At 43.7% G+C, this 18,068-nt stretch overlaps 1 protein-coding gene across 8 annotated transcripts in view; it reads right to left on the bottom strand.

The window, feature by feature from the left end:
• The window catches only part of PDE9A (phosphodiesterase 9A), a 94,277-nt gene that overhangs the window by 46,929 nt on the left and 29,280 nt on the right, over positions 1–18,068 (bottom strand). For 2 of the 8 annotated variants that reach the window (XM_077342793.1, XM_077342797.1), the window contains exon 1: positions 4,301–4,521. The exons of 2 other annotated variants lie outside the window; for them this stretch is intronic. The gene's annotated coding sequence lies outside the window, so the exon portion shown is untranslated. Of the gene's footprint in view, positions 1–4,300; positions 4,664–18,068 lie in introns of those variants that run through there. 4 more of the 8 variants (XM_077342798.1, XM_077342796.1, XM_077342795.1 and 1 more) reach the window with 4 other exon arrangements.

Genomic DNA, 18,068 nt, shown 5'->3' with positions numbered 1-18,068 from the left:
TCCTGCCCCGCCCTTTACGCTGTGCGCACTGCTGTCAGCGTGCACGCTAGAAAGCCTCTGAGAGGTCGCCTCTCCCTCCCAGCAAGCCCTCCGCCGCATCAGTGTTCGGCCAAGGTAAGTCTCGGCCGGGTCTTTGGCATAGGTTTGATGATGGCTACATTGGTGTGTGAATGGCTAGCTCCAGTAAGGATTCAGAGGAGAGTGGCTGAAAGTTTTTACACACCTGAAACTTGTCCTATGTGCCATAGTTAAAACTACTTTAAGTAGTGCAGGATTACTCTGGGAATGATATTGATGCTTCTGCACCAGCAATGAGCAGGACTGGAGTGCACTGCCTTAATTCCAGACTGCATGTCTATGCACACTGGCAATGCATACTCCTTGGTGTTACGTATGGCAGGCACCATGCTGAAACAGCTGTCCATTTGCTCCACCCTGCAGCATGGGATTGTACCCAAAGAGAAATGTTATCGTTATGTATTTCATGTCGGAAATTAAATTCATGCCTGCAATGGACTGACAAATCCAGTCACCTAAATGGGGCAAGGACACTGTTGAATGCCTATGTCAAGCCTTCTCCTGGCCTCTTAGGTTACTGCAATGCTGGGGGATGCTCCTGCATATATCTATATCTATATCTATATCTATATCTATATCTATATCTATATCTATATCTATATCTATATCTATATCTATATCTATATCTATATCTATATCTATATCTATATCTATATCTATCTATCTATCTATCTATCTATCTATCTATCATCTATCATCTATCTATATATATATATATATATATAATGGGAATGTATGTTTTGCTTTCATATGAATATGAGGCATTTAAAAGCTTATTATACAACATGCATAGTAAAAATGCAGACAGTGGTGTTCTCTGAGTGCTCTTGTACATTGCTACAGTACAACATAGACTCCCTTATGCTATTTATTTGCTGGTCCCTATATTCGGCGGAAGAGATTCTCTCATCTTTGTCTATGGGTGGGGATTAGGAAACAAGCTGCTGCCCAGTTGCATGATGGTGAGCAGTGCTGAAAGTGAATGGAAGATAAATGTTCCCTTCCCATATTGATTTTTAAATTTAAATTGATTTCTATGATGCTCTCCCCCCCAAACAACTTGCATGCCTTTGTTTACAATAGTTCAGTTTAAATTTTGAAAACTTATTCTTACTACATTTTAAGTATGCCATTTGCAAGGCCAGGAAATGTTCACTGCCATATTGTGTTGGTTCATGCTGACTTTAGGGCCAAACTTGGCTTAATAGTGGGGATCTGTGATTGGATCCCCATTGTGTAGCTTGACCTTAAAAAAATAGATCACGTTGGATCAAGGCCATGGTGGTTCATAAAAAAACTTTCCCACACAGACTTACCCAGCACTCATTGTGGTTGCAAGGAGCCCAGGAAGAAACGCAAGACGGGCATCAAGAAGTGCTTGTCTGTCCAGGGGAAGGCCAGGTAGGCAATTTCAGTTGTGGGAAATGATGCAGTGGGGAAACAAATTACCTTCCCTTGCCCCACTATCACCTTCTGGCTCCCCATTCCTGTGCACCTGCTTTTTAAACCTAAAATATACCCCAAGAGACCCAGTCGTACATGCACATATGTGAACATATTGCACTAGAATGCATCATCCATGCAGTTTGTTCAAAGCTAATCTTTTGAGTTGAAAAGAGAATTACTCTTACAGCCAGGACGTGGACGGTTGATATATTCTGAAATTCCACTTTCATGTGTTTTCATCTACTAGAATATTTCAAAGGCCATTCCTTGAATGAGAAACTGGCCCTACAGGATCACATAAGAATTTACTGGGATTTTCTGCATGTCTTAATTTTAGTGTCATTATTACCCTTTGAAGATGCTATATTCTGGACACTCCACATGACGTCATCAACCTCCCGTGTCCGGCCAGCAAACTGGTCACTGTATCCCCCATTTTAAAGTCCGAGTTGGTGAATCCCCAAAAGTGGATTCACCAACCTAAAAACCACTATCCCCTGGTGGACAACCAGCAGGCCATCAGCAAAAGAAATTTATGGAGTTGAAGAAGCGCTACCTCCACCCCCAATGTCCCACCCTTGCACCCGCCTCCCTCTCCCTTCTTCCAGGGATGGGAATTTCTTTTTTTTTTAAGGCAAACTGCCTGGAGCAATGAATAGGTGGACAAGTGTGTAGGCGATGCCAGAAATAATTTTTCTCCCAAAATTGTGACACAAAGCAAGCATCACCAAAAAAATCAGGAACAAGATTAATTTTTAGAAGTATCAAAATTTGTGATTCCATAAGGGATGGCATTCAAAAAGCACTATGCATCTATGATTAGATGCATAGGGGTTTCAATGGGGAAGTATGAATTAAAAAAAAATTAGTGGGAATAGCGGGACCTTTAAAACACAGAGAAAGGGGATTGGTTGCCTGGATTGATTGATAGGTGGAAGAGAGTCATGTGTAAAGCGCATTGCTCTCTTCCGCCATTTGCATCAGCAGTTGTGGAAGGTGAGAAGCGTAAAAAGGCAGCAGACTAGAGTGAGACAGCAAAAAGGTGAGGAGGCATGATAGCCTGGAGGTACGATAATATTTAGCACTATGGCATTAAGCTAGTATAACACTATTTTTACTGATGTGTGGAAATGCGCACTATGTTTGGCTACAGAGAACAGTAGCTGGGATGACAAAAGCCAAGGTATAGCACTAGGAGAAGAGGGCTTGCAAAGTGCCCATCATAGCTCAGTTCACTGTTGAAAGAATGGAAAGTTGATTTTGTATTCATTAGAGGCAAGTGCCATCCTTTAACTGTCTTTGCACAATTGAAGTGTGCTAAGGCAAGCACATGTCATATATTTAATATACCCCAAGAACTGCCTGAGCTGTATCCAACCAAGGATCTAATCCAATCAATTACTTCAGTAGTGGCTAATTCAGCTTTCTCAACTTTTTTTACCCTTAAAATCCCCCTGAAACATTCTTTAGACTTTGAGAAACCCCAGAAGTGGCATGATCATGCAGAATGTGTCTGGGAAGCATAGCTGCATATATGCCCACCCCAGGCCCCTCCCTACCCCCTCCAGGCCCATCTTTGGCTCTTTTGGTGGCAGGGGGGAGAGAAGATGGGTCAACATGACCATATATGGTCATATCACCCAATAAATGTTTAACAAAATTATATATATATATATATATATATATATATATATATATATATATATATATATATATATATATATATATATATATATATATATATATATATATATATATATATATATATATATATATATAAACCCTCCAGGGCTATCAAGAACCAGATATCAGGAGAGCAAATAGAAGTCTTTCTTGCTCTCCAGACTTTGGGAATCCATGGAATAGTGCTTCAGAAGACCTCTTATTTTAGTAACACCTCTTATTTTAGAAAGCCACGTTGATATACTTTAGTATTGTTTCTTTAAGAGTTCCATTGTAGTCCTATGTAAATAAAATGAACACCTCATTTCCCTATCTTTAGATTTTTTAAAAAAAACTACAGCACTTGGATTTCAGCAGATTTGTAGTACTGAAACAGCTCGTGTGCAATATGGCATTGTATTATGTGCACATTTGCTTAGGAGAAAGTCCTATTGGGCTCAGTGGGACTTATTTCTGGGTAAACATGCATAGGACTAGGCTCCAAGTTAGTATTTTTACAGCACATTTCCTGATGACCATAATAAATTAAAGTTTAAACATTTGCCATATGTTGTTAAGCCTAGCTTTTATACTACAGATAGAATTAAAAGTATTTTGCTGTATTTGTTCTTTCTAGTATTGATATCTATAACAATGCAAAGCACACATCAACATAATGAATACCATGACTCTTCTATTATTTAAGAAATTAATGCTTTTCAATATTTAAACTGTATTCTTGATGAATATTGCTGAATTTGAAACATCTATTTCATCCAAACTGCATTTTCATATAACATACATTGCTATTTTGTTTTGCTGCATTGGCAAAGAACTGTCTGAAGATTTGAATAATTTTGATCCTGAAATGAAACAATCACTCAAAGCACAGAATCCAAGTAGATCCAATAAGATCCTATTTTATTTCATTTTTATGAAATGGTCCTGAGCTGCAACAAGTGGAACAGTAAATAAAAAGATTAGTTCTAGTCAAGGAAATAGCTTTCACTTATCTAAGAAAGTAATTTCAACTTCTGCTGGAAATCCAGGGGCCGAAACTAAACAAACAACACATTTTAATTAAAAATAGCAGGAAAGATTGGTTGTCGCTTACCGTACCAAGCCACTGAACGTTACACAAAGCCAATGCAAACATAAACCCTGAAACCTGTAGATCCCAAATTCATTGCCTCTCAGAACTTTGGCAGTGGCTGAAGCCGACAAGAGAGTGACAAGGTCCTATAAAAAAGATGGAATAAAAAAGAAAAAGAAAAATCCTACCCCTGAATGTTCCACTTCCCCTCCCTCTTGCTGTCAAAACTCACTCGAAGTAGCAGCACTTTCTAATCCAGCGAATAGTCAACTGCAGCCTGATGTTTATAGACGTAATAAAAGAATGAAGACGTATGTTTTTATAACCCCAGAGTACAGTAAAGATATATGACTAACAAAGGCAGTTCCTCTTGTCTTAAAGAGACAAAGGTCCCTTTTCCACAGCATTTATGTTAACTCTTTACTTCATTCCCAGCCTTGAATTGCCTTTTAAGAAATGAAAATACATCTCTTCTAGTACAGCTGCTACATTTAAATATCCATTTGATTCTGCAGAATGTTTAATATTTTTATTGGGCTCATCCTGATAATCTCCTGAGAGGAACACAGGCTGTCAACATTTCTCTGTTTCTGCAGGGTTTTTTTTTTTTTTAACCACTTGTGGGGAAAGAAGCAGAAGTTTGACAGGTGAAGCTTGCTCCGTGTGAAGGCTCATACTGCTGTTAACCACACAGGATTGTTCCCAGAAAATGGTTGGGAAACCTCATGAAATCAGTCACTGTTTTTCCCATATTAAAGTTAGGGAACTGAGAGTGGATTCTTCACAACTTATAAATTCGTTTTTCTTCCCCCCCCCCCCCTTTTTAATGTAAGTGACACAAAGAAAGAAGTATGGGCTACATAGCAAATCATTTATACTCAGTCATGCTAAACTATCAAATATGAAACAAAAGAACTTTCTATTCAATATTCTATTCTATTCATTCTCAAAATGTTCTCTACAAAATACAATATTTCGTGCTTCAACCATTTCAAATTTAAATTTCTAATTTCATAACCAATATGTTTTACAACTTCATCTTTACATTTCATATTTCTTCTTTTCTACATATTGCTACAATGTCCAATGTACCCAGTTTTTTAAAAAAAGTATCTAATATTTATCTCACATTGAAAATAAAGATATTTGTGTTCAAAATCTTTCTTATACCTTTATATTCAAAACTTGTTCTTAGTCTATTTCTGCAATATAATCCATTTATATGCATTACAATACATTTTATATAATTTTTAAACTGTTGCACATTCTAGGTTTATTGCCTGCTTGCATAATAAACACTCCATCTTGATTTTCAAAACTGATTTAATTCGCAAATAAGTTGTTAATTTTGCCATTATGCATAGTCAGAAAGTTTACTTTCCCATTCTTCTAAACTTGGACTGGCATCTGATTCCCATTTTGCTGCGATGATTATTCTAGCTGCTGTTATCATATATTCATATATGTCTTCCAAAACATTTGGTAATTTATTTGTCAATATTCCTTATAACATATTCTTAGCTTCCATAGGAATTTAAATTCTAATATTCTGCATTTTTCTATTATTTTATTTAGGGACTTCATGGGTCATCTAGTCCAACCCCCTGCACTATGCAGGACACTCTATTGCTCATCCATTGTAACCTGCTACCCTCTTAAGCCTTCACAGAATCAGCCTCTCTGTCAGATGGCTATCCAGCCTCTGTTTAAAAATGTCCAAAGATGGAGAACCCACCACCTCCCGAGGAAGCCTGTTCCACTGAGAAACCGCTCTGTCAGGAACTTCTTCCAGATGTTGAGACAGAATTTCTTTTGAATTAATTTCATCCCATTGGTTCTGGTCTGTCCCTCTGGGGCAGGAGAAAACAACTCAGCTCCATCCTCTATATGGCAGCCTTTTAAATACTTGAAGATGGTTATCAAATCCCCTCTCAGTTGTCTCCTCTCCAGGCTAAACAGACCAAGCTCCCCCCAACTTTCTTCATACCTCTTGGTCTCCAAACCCTCACTATCTTTGTTGCCCTCCTCTGGACATGCTCCAGAGGAATTTTAGAATTTTATTTATTACTTAAAATTATATACCACTGTTCCCAACTGGGCTCACGGCAGTTTTCCTTCCAATAGTTTTACAATTCCACCACATATGATCATAGAATCATAGAATTGGAAGGTACCACCAGGGTCATCTAGTCCAATCCCCTGCAGAATGCAGGAAATTCACAACAATCTGGTCCGGATGAAATGCACCCGAGAGTACTCAAAGAACTTTCCAGGGAACTTGCACAGCCCTTGTCCATCATCTTTGGAACCTCTTTAAGGACTGGAGATGTCCCGGAGGACTGGAAAAGAGCAAACGTTATTCCGATCTTCAAAAAAGGGAGGAAGGATGACCCGTGAAACTACAGACCAGTGAGTCTGACCTCTGTTGTGGGGAAGATAATGGAGCAGATATTAAAGGGAGCGATCTGCAAACATCTGGAGGACAATTTGGTGATCCAAGGAAATCAGCATGGATTTGTCTCCAACAGGTCCTGCCAGACCAACCTGGTTTCCTTTTTTGACCAAGTAACAGGTTTGCTGGATCGGGGAAATTCGGTTGATGTCATTTACTTGGATTTTAGTAAAGCTTTTGACAAGGTTCCCCATGATGTTCTGATAGATAAATTGAAGGACTGCAATCTGGATTTTCAGATAGTCAGGTGGATAGGGAATTGGTTAGAGAACCGCACTCAAAGAGTTGTTGTCAATGGTGTTTCATCAGACTGGAGAGAGGTGAGTAGCGGGGTACCTCAGGGCTCGGTGCTTGGCCCGGTACTTTTTAACATATTTATTAATGATCTAGATGAGGGTGTGGAGGGACTACTCATCAAGTTTGCAGATGACACCAAATTGGGAGGACTGGCAAATACTCCGGAAGATAGAGACAGAGTTCAACGAGATCTGAACACAATGGAAAAATGGGCAAATGAGAACAAGATGCAATTTAATAAAGATAAGTGTAAAGTTCTGCATCTGGGTCAGAAAAATGAAAAGCATGCCTACTGGATGGGGGATATGCTTCTAGGTAGCACTGTGTGTGAATGAGACCTTGGGGTACTTGTGGATTGTAAACTAAACATGAGCAGGCAGTGTGGTGCAGCGGTAAAAAAGGCAAATGCCATTTTGGGCTGTATCAACAGAGGCATCACATCAAAATCACAAGATGTCATAGTCCCATTGTATACGGCACTGGTCAGACCACACTTGGAGTACTGTGTGCAGTTCTGGAGGCTTCACATCAAGAAGGACGTAGATAAAATTGAAAGGGTACAGAGGAGAGCGACGAGGATGATCTGGGGCCAACGGACCAAGCCCTATGAAGATAGGTTGAGGGACTTGGGAATGTTCAGCCTGGAGAAAAGGAGGTTGAGAGGGGACATGATAGCCCTCTTTAAGTATTTGAAAGGTTGTCACTTGGAGAAGGGCAGGATGCTGTTTCTGTTGGCTGCAGAGGAGAGGACACGCAGTAATGGGTTTAAACTTCAAGTACAACGATATAGGCTAGATATCAGGAAAAAGTTTTTCACAGTCAGAGTAGTTCAGCAGTGGAATAGGCTGCCTAAGGAGGTGGTGAGCTCCCCCTCACTGGAAGTCTTCAAGCAAAGGTTGGATACACACTTTTCTTGGATGCTTTAGGATGCTTAGGGCTAATCCTGCGTTGAGCAGGGGGTTGGACTAGATGGCCTGTATGGCCCCTTCCAACTCTATGATTCTATGATTCTATGATTCTACAATCTGCCCACTCCCAGTGACCATGTCCAGATGATGTCCCCTCAAAAAAGAACAGAATCCCTGGCCAGTCTGGCCTGGAAGAAATACACCATCTGACCCCAAAGTGGTGAATCGGCATTTCCTTGGGCATGCAAGAATGGGCCACAGGAACCATACTGACACAATCCCTTTTGCGCACCACTTACAATCTGCCTAAGTTCTCAGAATCAGCATTTCCGTCAGATGGCTAGAACTGTTCTATCTATAAATTGACATTTCCAAAAGTTTATAATTTTTGTCTACTTTTCCTTTGGAGGAATAGATCACATGAAAAACATTTTGTGCCAATTTTCTTTTAACACCTGACTAACTGCAAACTTAATATCTTTTCCCTATAGCCATTCCCAGTGATGCATAGATAGTTGTTCTCTAAAATTTTGCATCCATTTAACTGTACACTTTTCACTTGTTCTTCTAGCTGAAATAATAACTTATATACCCATTGTAATAAATTATCTTTTTGTTTTGTAATCAGCTGTTCAATTTTAGTAATCTCTTAAAGCTCCACTTTCTGTGCTGATGATCTTTAATTCTGAAATTTATTGGTTATATAGTAGTCATTTAATATTAATTCCTTTAACTCCAATATTTTGCCACAATTTAAGTTTACCATGTTGCCATACATTTAAAAAATCACGTTTATTTCTGATATTCTTATCATGGTAAGCTTCTATTGGGGACATAAATGGAGAATTTAAAGGACTCAGTATATTCTGATGATCTAAAAATGGCCTTTGACTCTATTCTTATTGTAAGGATTTGGTGGCTATTTCAAAAGACAATTTATCTTTTATGGGAACTGCAATTGTTTAAAAGTATTTTATTCTTTGTTTGTTGACTTTGTTTATGCCAATAAAGGTTTTCTAAACCATATTCTCAAAAGTCGTTATCTAATTAGGGCGATCGGGAGTTACCCCGGGCGCATTTGCCGCCGCGGGGAATCCCTCGCCGAAAAGGAACGGCTGGGGACTGCAAGTCCCATGGTGCTTTGGGGGGCCGGGTTGCTGGGGAGAAGTTGGAAGGGAGGAGGTGGTTCCTCTCCTCCCAGGCTCCCCCGGAGTGCCCATATAGGGAGAGGGAAAAGAGGCGCGAGTCTCTTTCCCTCTTCCCTGCCGGCGAGGTTGGAGCTGCCGTGAGGGAGCTCTGCTTCGGCCTTGTGGGCGGCTTGAGTTAAAAAAAAAAAAAAAAAACTGACGGTTTGCAATCGCGGAGGCGAAGCCTGCGCGATCGGCGGTTTTGGTTTTTAAAAAAAAAAAAAAAAGGGAAAAGAGAACGTTTTACCTGCGAAAGGGCAGGGAAGACGGGAGGAGAATGGGTCCGCGGAGACGCGTTGCGGCCCGGGTGGGGCCTAAGGAGCCAGCTGGCTCATCGGGATCGGGCCGTGAGGCGGTAGCGGAGCCGCGGCCGGCTCAAGGCCGCAGGGGGCGGGGATTTGATCGCGCCAGGCGGCAGGCGCGGGGCGGGCCTGCTTCTCGGGCGGCTGAAGGGCGGCAAAGCTCCGTGGCAAGCAGAGGGGGAGGAGGAGCGGCCGCAGCAGGGACAGCCCTGTCGGGCATGGGTGTGGTCGCTGGCCAGGAGGGTCAGTTGGCACCGCCCCCATATGGCACCAGGGGGGCTAGGAGAAGGGAAAGGGAGCGGCTGCAAGCAGCTTGTCCAGCCCCACCTCCTCCAGGGGTTGCTGAGGCGGGAGGCAGATGCCAGGAGGCTGTGGGCAGGAGCCAAGCAGGGGGGAATTGGCTCAGGGGGGAGGCTGGACAATGGGGTGGGGACTTGGCGCCCCAGTGTGTACCCCCATTGGTCGTGCCTGTCCATATGGGCCAAGGGCAGTTGCCAGGATCGCCTCAGGCGGTCTCGGCACAGGCAGGCCTTGCAGGGCTGCCAGAGGGGAGGTCAGGGGCCAGTTCGCAAAGTAACCTAGATGGCAGTTGGGGCCAAGGATGGGGGGCTCCCAGGGCCGATTTACAAAATTGGCAGGACGGGAGCAGTTGGGGGGGCTGGCTGCACCCAGGTCAGTTTGCTGGCCAGCAGGGGATCTGGCCGCAAATTGGGCAGCTCCCGGGGCAGCAGACACCGTGGACTCGGGCTGGCCAGCACCTCGGTCAACAGGTGCCTTGGCCACAGACTGGGCATGGAAACAGCTATGGGACGCAGGCCTTTTGGGGGAATCCAGCTATTCCTCAACAGGATTTTAGGCAGGCCGCTGGTTGGGGCCCGAGCATGCCTTTTTTACCATCGGGTGTGGGTCAGGGCACCTCGCAAATAATGCCCCAAAACCTGAGTACAGGGACTTCAGGGGTGGCGGAAGGGACTGGCTTGTCCACGGGTCAGAATTCGGTTGGGCAACTCAGTTCAGCTCCCGATTTGGGTCAGGGTCTCCTAGTCCAGCCCGGTCCGGATCACTCGGTTGGCTCAGCTGCTTCGGGGGACCAGGTTCCAGCAGGGCAACCGGATACGGCCGCGGCTAGTGGCTCAGCTCCTTTGACTACAGGAGAGCAGCCTATTTCAGCAGATAGGGGCAAGAAGCGAAAAAAGGATGGCCGGAGCAGGCGCTCACGGGCGCACCGTTCGGACAGCTCCTTCAGTGAGTCCTCTTCGTCGGAGGAGGACACTGGGTTGGCGAGTCAGTCAGATGTCGCGTACTGGCTTAAGGGAGCCATGGTTCCGGGCTTACCGGCCTGGCTGGCTTGCTTCAGAGAAGCAACCAAACGGTATTATAGTGAGGGTGCGGGGGTGGGAAAGCCTACCCAACCACCAGTGGGATTTCCAGCGGGGGATGACCCGCCTGGTACACATTTATCTACCAGATTTAAAGGACTCAGTATATTCTGATGATCTAAAAATGGCCTTTGACTCTATTCTTATTGTAAGGATTTGGTGGCTATTTCAAAAGACAATTTATCTTTTATGGGAACTGCAATTGTTTAAAAGTATTTTATTCTTTGTTTGTTGACTTTGTTTATGCCAATAAAGGTTTTCTAAACCATATTCTCAAAAGTCGTTATCTAATTATATGACTCCTTTCTTGTGTTAGAAGAAGAAGAAGAAGAGTTGGTTCTTATATGACTCCTTTCTTGTGTTATAATCATTTTAGTGTTGGAATATGTAAGGTCTGCAAAGTGCATAGCTGACCAGAATATAAAGAGTATCCTGCAGGGGATATTGCAGGAGATATACATTTAGCATAGTTAGAATAGGAGCTTCCTGGAATTTTTCAAATACTTTTCTCCAGTGTCCTGTTTAGCTGAACAAGAGACTTCCTGTTCTTTTGAGTACATTTCATCCCTGCTTCTCTCCAGGGCAGTTGAACAACAGCAGAATGACTGCAGATAGCAGTTATTTAGACTGTAGGTCTCTCTCTATAAACAGTTGGTTTTGTTCTGAATAAAAACTCTTTAAGCAGCCTGATGCTCAACTCTCTCTTCATATTTAAACTGTCAATATTTAGTTTATTTCCTTATCAATAAATAGTTAATGTAGTAGACCTTCTTTTAGGTCTACTGATTTAAGTTTGACTATTCTTTGCCTTGGATGTTTTAATCCAATCAGCAATCTAGACCAAGCCTGCTGCTTGACAATATAATTTTAGATTTGGAACTGCTAACCCTCCTCTCTTTTTCTCAAAGTACTTTGAAAATTACTTATGGCTTGTTGCTATTCCAAATAAATTTTTATTTGCCATTCAGCCAAGCCATGATATTTAATTTTTTTTCCGGTTTCCAAGACTCCTAATACTTTTTTTAATTACAATTTTTCCTGATCATATTTATCCCTAAATACTTGATAGCATCAATTCTTAGTGCGAATTCTGTACTCTTTATAATATCCTTTATAATATGTTTTTCTCATTGTATCTAAAATGTCCTTATTTCATTTGATCCCTATGTCTTGTCTAGTCTTGATAGCTAGACTGTCACTAAAATAAATACTAGAGGTGACCAGGCATCCCTGGCACATTCCTGTTTAGATCAAAATTGTTTCTGTAATTTTCCTTTTATTAAGAACTTTGTTGCTTTGAATACATACTTTGCATCCAGTTCCAAAATTGTGGGCTGCAGCCCATGTTCTGAAGGAAAGACCATGCTGAATTGTCAAACTCTTTCGCTGAATCCAAAAATAAAAATGCTGCTTTCTTTCTGCTAGAATTTCTCTGTTGGAGTTTTTTTTCTCCCTGTGTGCTCTTATTCCAGTTTCTTGTTCACAAACTCAGTTACATATATTGTAAATTGTAAATTGTAAATCATCTTTCATGTACCTCTTTGGTATAAGACCTATTTGATCAGCATGTATTAAATTTGGTATGCATTTTCTTAATCTTTCTGCCATTTATGTGGCAAAGATTTTGTAATCTACATTCAACAAAGAGATTTATATCACTGCCTTCATATATCAACATTGGGGGTATTGCCTTTCCTTCTTTTATCTCATTCATGACTTTTTGTAGTGGTATCATTAAGACTTCTTCAAAATGTTTGTAATACCTTGCTGCCAGCCCATCTGGACCTGGTGCTTTGCCTTTTTTCATATTTCTTATTTCCTGGGAGATTTCTTGAATGGTTATTGTTTGATTTAAAATTCTTCTATGTTCCGACATGAGCTTTTTAACTGGAATATCTTTTAAATATTATTCCATTTTTTTGAAACAAACTTTTGCTTTTGTAGATCTAAAACTATTTTTTTGGTCATAACCGTATAATTGCCTCTCAATATTCCTAAACATAAGGATGTAATACTTCAAAAGCATTTATTTTGGCAGGTTAACTTCTGGGGGTGGCGGGGCACATTTTTGTTCCAATATTTTTAAGTGAACTGCAGAAAGTTTATACTATTGTAGCTAATATGATACAGCTGTAGGATAAAATGCAGCTTCTCCCTGTGGCTGTCTTTTGCATAGTCACGCCTTGTTTTGTATGTAGAACTCTCAGCAAGGTTCCTGGACTGACGTCAATGGGAGCTCTTCCCAGAACAAGCGCATGACATTCAATAGAGATTCATGCTGTGGATATAACACCTGCAGTGTGGGAATAGAGCTCCTCCGAAGGCTGAATTTGACCTCCTCCGAAGGCTGAATTATGTCAGAATTCAGACTTGGACAGCCAACAGATGTGTGCTAACAAGGAAACTTTGCTCTTGAGTATATAGCATGTTTTCCTGGGGAGGGGGAAACTCCGCAGAAGAAGTATTTTAAGAGTATCTGTGTTACTGCAAAGCTATTTATTTGCATGTAATTAGAATCACAGAATCAAATAGTTGGAAGGGGCATCATGGGTCATCTAGTCCAACCCCCTGCGCTATGCAGGACGCTCACAGCCCTGTCGCTCATCCATTGTAACCTGCCACCCTCTTGAGCCTTCACAGAATCAGCCTCTCTGTCAGATGGCTATCTAGCCTCTGCTTAAAAATTTCCAAAGATGGAGAACCCACCACCTCCCAAGGAAGCCTGTTCCACTGAGAAACCACTCTAACTGTCAGGAACTTCTTCTGGATGTTGAGATGGAATTTCTTTTGAATTAATTTCATCCCATTGGTTCTGGTTCATCCCTCTGGGGTAAGGGAGAACAACTCTGCTCCATCCTCTATATGGCACCCTTTTAAATACTTGAAGATGGTTATCAGATCCCCTCTCAGTCATCTCCTCTCCAGCCTAAACAGACCAAGCTCCCTCAACCTTTCTTCATACATCTTGGTCTCCAAACCCCTCACCATCTTTGTTGCCATCCTCTGGACATGCTTCAGTTTGTCTACATCCCTTTTCAACTGTGGTGTCCAAAACTGAACACAGTATTCCAAGTGAGGCTGAACCAGAGCAGACTAAAACGGTACCATTACCTGTGATCTGGACACGACACTCCATTTTATACAGCCCAAAATCCCATTTGCCTTTTTAGCCACCGAGTCACACTGCTGACTCATGTTCAATGTTTGGCCCACTAAGATCCTTTTCGCATATGCTATCGCTAAGACAAGTCTCCCCCATCCTATATTGGTGTATTTGGTTTTTTCCTACCTAAATGCAGAACTTTGTATTTGGTTTTTCCTACCTAAATGGTTTTTCTTACCTAAATGCAGAAGTACATACAATCAAAGACCTGTAGGTTATCCACAAGTATCATCACATAGAACAGATAAAATAGTCTGTATTTGGCTATTCCATATTGGGAAAGGATCAAACTACATGTGACTCTCTGAATTCTCTGCTGAATTCTCTTTTTCTCTCTATGCCTTGTGAAAGCCCTATTCTGATGAGGGGGATCTACCTTCACGGAGGTTAGGCCCATCAATGACTGATGGCCATCGAAAATAAAGGGAACCTACATAGTCAGAGGATGCTAACCCCTGAATGCCTGTGCTAGGAGTCAACACCAAGGGAAGGCCTCAGCCTCTATGGGCATGGCATCTCTCACCATGAGTTGCCCACTGTTCCAATTGAACAATGGGAGGAAGTCTTAAAAAGTCATTGGCACTGGGAATGTGATGCCTCTGCCTGTAAACCAGTGGTTATCAACCTGTGGGTTGGGACCCCATTTGGGGTCGCTTGGCCCCTCCCCCAGGGTCCCCAGGTTGCGGGCTGCTGCCACGGTGGACAACAGACAACGGCATGTTGAGGTGTGCGGAGGCAGGGGCCAGCGGAGGCAGCAACCGGCAGCGGGCGGAAGTGGCAGAGCCATGGAAATGGCCACCTCCACGTCACCTCTAGTGTTGTGTACCTGTGCGTATGAGCATGCATACACCCCCGCCACACCCCCATGTACGCCTGTGCGCACATGCATGCTGCCTTCAAAGCTGCTGCCAAAGCTGGGTCGCCGAGCAGGTAAGGTTGAGAACCGCTGTTGTAAATCATTTCTGGTAATTGCTAGAGCTACTTCCTGTTTTCCCCTGGAAGTGATATCATCACAATCATACTGCTGCTCCCAATGACCCTGCCTCCAGCCCTCCTGCTGGTTGGTAAGCTAGGTTGCCAGCTAGATGTATTTTTCCCCGTTAGTCCAGAGAAAGAAACCACCTTCCCAGAGACAAGAGAAGAGAGGTAAGGGTGGTTGTAAAAGAAATTTTTTACAATGAATAAAAGGGGTAAACAGCATCTCTGACAAGGAAAAGAAATGGGGGAGGGGTTGCTATGAAGGCCAGTGGATTTTAAAGTTACTGGCAGACTATTAGGAAGTGGATGAGCTAAGAGGAGGGAAGGGAGGGAAAATGTGTTCAGATAGTTGAAAGTATGGAAATGTGAGAAATTAAAACGATTCTTTCTGTTCCTTAAAGAAAGAACCCTATTGTTTCATGACAGCTGTATAAGAAGGCTAGAGGAACAGAGCTGCCAAAATAGAGGGCAAGATATACCCTTATTATATCCTTTTCTCAGATCTCCTGAGGGGTACCAGGAGACTAATGTTATTGGCTATGAACAGCAGTGCTTAGTAGTCCAAGGAAGGTTGAATAGATCAGGAGCTGAGCCTTCCTGGTTTTAACATAGTCAGATCAGGTTATTAACCTGCCAGTGTTACCCTAAATGTGACACTAGGCTGTGATCTTGACCCTGGTCTGCCATCTGTAGCCAGAAGGTCAAATAGTTTAAATCCATTACTGTGGGTCATATTCTCCGCTGCCAACAGAACCTTTCCCTGCCTTCCTCTAAGTCAGGGGTCCCCAACCCCCGGGCTGCGGCCCGGTGCTGGGCCGCAAAGACCTTGGCGCCAGGCTGCAGCTCCCTCTTCCCGCCCCCCCTCCAGGCCGCAAGGAAATCGGCCGCTGAAGTGGCCGATTAGCTTGCAGCCCGGCAAGCTTCTTGCTTACGGAGGGGGGGGAAGAGAGGTGGGGAGAGGGAGCCACGGCCACCAGCATGCTGCGCCTGCGCGTTTGTTTCCCCGCTGGACTCAAACGCGCACAGCGTTTGCGCCGGGCCTGCCGTGCGTGCGTGGGGCCCTGGGTTGCCCTCTCCCCCCACCCTGGCACAGCGGTCCACAGCCGCCAAAAGGTTGTGGACCGCTGCTCTAAGTAACAACCTTTTAAATTCTTAAAGAGAGCAATCATGTCCCCTCTCAACCTCGTCTTCTCCAAGCTGAACATTCCCAAATCCCTCAGCTTGGTTCCCAGGTCCCAGATCATCCTCATAGCTCTCCTCCTAACCCTTTCAATTTTGTCCACATCCTTTTGGAAGTGAAGGCTCCAGAACTGCACACAGTCTGCAACCATGGGTCAATGCATTATGGCTAAAAGAGTGTGAGAAGTTCTGAAAATTCAAAGCAAGATCTAATGTCTGATGTTCCGGCACTTTCAAGCAATTAGCTGCTCCTTTTGAAAATGTGGGGATGGGACTTCCTGCTGGGATTGAAACAGTGCTTTTAATATCAAACTACTAAATGCCCTTTCTCTTACGCAGGGTGCTGTAATGCCAAAGGATCTCAGAGTGCAAACCAAACAGGTTTCAGAGTATGCGTGGGAGAGGATATCGCACAACAAGATAAACCACTGGTCTGACTCAGCAGGGCTCTTCTTATGTCCTTATGTCCCCCCCCCAACCTTAAATAGCTCAAAATAGTTTCTATGTGTCCCTAATGACCAATTAAAGTTACACTCTACTAAGAATATACCAGCGAAAGGAGTAAAACTTCTGCTGTTCCACACACTGCTCACACTCACTGCGGCTGTGACCCTCAGTCCTGCTCCTCCTGCTTTCATCCATCACACTTAAGTAAAAGTGATTTCAGTGTCCCCTGAATCCCCAAAGTACTTCCATTTTTCTTTTCCTTTGGAAACTCATTGTAAAGCAACTGGGAAAGGAAACTGGCCCTTTAAAGTGGAAAATGTGAATCTTAGCTCCACCATGGCCACCCTGAGGTTTTCCACTGCAAAGAGGAAAGATATGGGAGCCAGTTAAGTCATTGCCAGATTGGGCATTATGGCATCTGGATAGTCCCAAATAATGTATGTGTGTGTCCTTACAGAGAAATTCCCTATGACCATTTATGAACTGGAAGCTTCATGCCGGGCTGCAGGCTGGAGTTTTAGTCATGGCAGGTTGCCCCTCTTCCTCTACCCACACAGAGGAGCATTTGGCCTGGTGCACCTCATCCATCCCCGATTTGTGCTCCTGCATGAGAGCTGGGGCAGTAAAATTCCCAGTGTATTAACGGTCTATGTGAAAGCAGCTTCCCATTAAAAAATATTAACTGCTTCTTCTTATTTATCCTGAGGGTAGCGTGGTAGAAATTTGACAGGTGTAAGCAAAGTTGAGGCTCATGCATGTTTAAGAGCTGTGTCAGCAAAAGAGGCGCATCTTTTCAGCTATGTTTGATTCACTTGATTAGTTAAAACATTCTGGTATGATGTTTAAGGCATGCAGTGGGCCAAATACAGTGGGCGCTAGCGGGCAGGTGGCTGGTTGTGGGACCTCCTCCAACCCGGGCTGGGCGCGGCGGGCCTGCTCCTTTCCCCAGGACAAAGCCTTTCCCCCCACCCCCCTGAGGCCCTGAGTTCATCCCGGGAGAAAGGAGCAGGCCCGTTGCGCCTGCAATGTGGCGGGCCTGCTCCTTTTCCTAGGATGAAGCCTTCCCCCCCACTTTCCTCCTCCCCTGAGGCCCCAGCTTTGTCCCGGGGAAAGGAGCAGGCCCGCCGCGTCTCTGATGCAGTGGGCTTGCTCCTTTCCCCGGGACGAAGCCTTTCCCCCAGAGGCCCCGAAGCTCGCCGTGGTGAAGCCGAGGTCCCGGCTTTGGCGTGGCAAAAGGAGCAGGGCCGCCAGGTCTCTGATGTGGCAGGCCTGCTCCTTTTGTCATGTGGAAGCCTTTTCCCCACCCTCCCCCCTGATGTCCCAGCTTTGGTGGCGGGAAAGGAGCAGTGCTGCCGTGTCTTGAACATGACGGCCCTGCTCCTTTCCTGGCACCGAAGGCTCTTCCCCTGGCCTGACACTTGGAGGGGCCCCTTCGAGTTTTATTCTGGACTCACCCTGCCCCTTTCTCCTCCCACATTGCCCTTCCCGCTTTATTAC

Source organism: Paroedura picta, chromosome 6 (assembly GCF_049243985.1).
Source record: "Paroedura picta isolate Pp20150507F chromosome 6, Ppicta_v3.0, whole genome shotgun sequence".
NCBI lineage: Eukaryota > Metazoa > Chordata > Lepidosauria > Squamata > Gekkonidae > Paroedura > Paroedura picta.
This window is presented reverse-complemented; position numbering and strand designations above follow the sequence as displayed.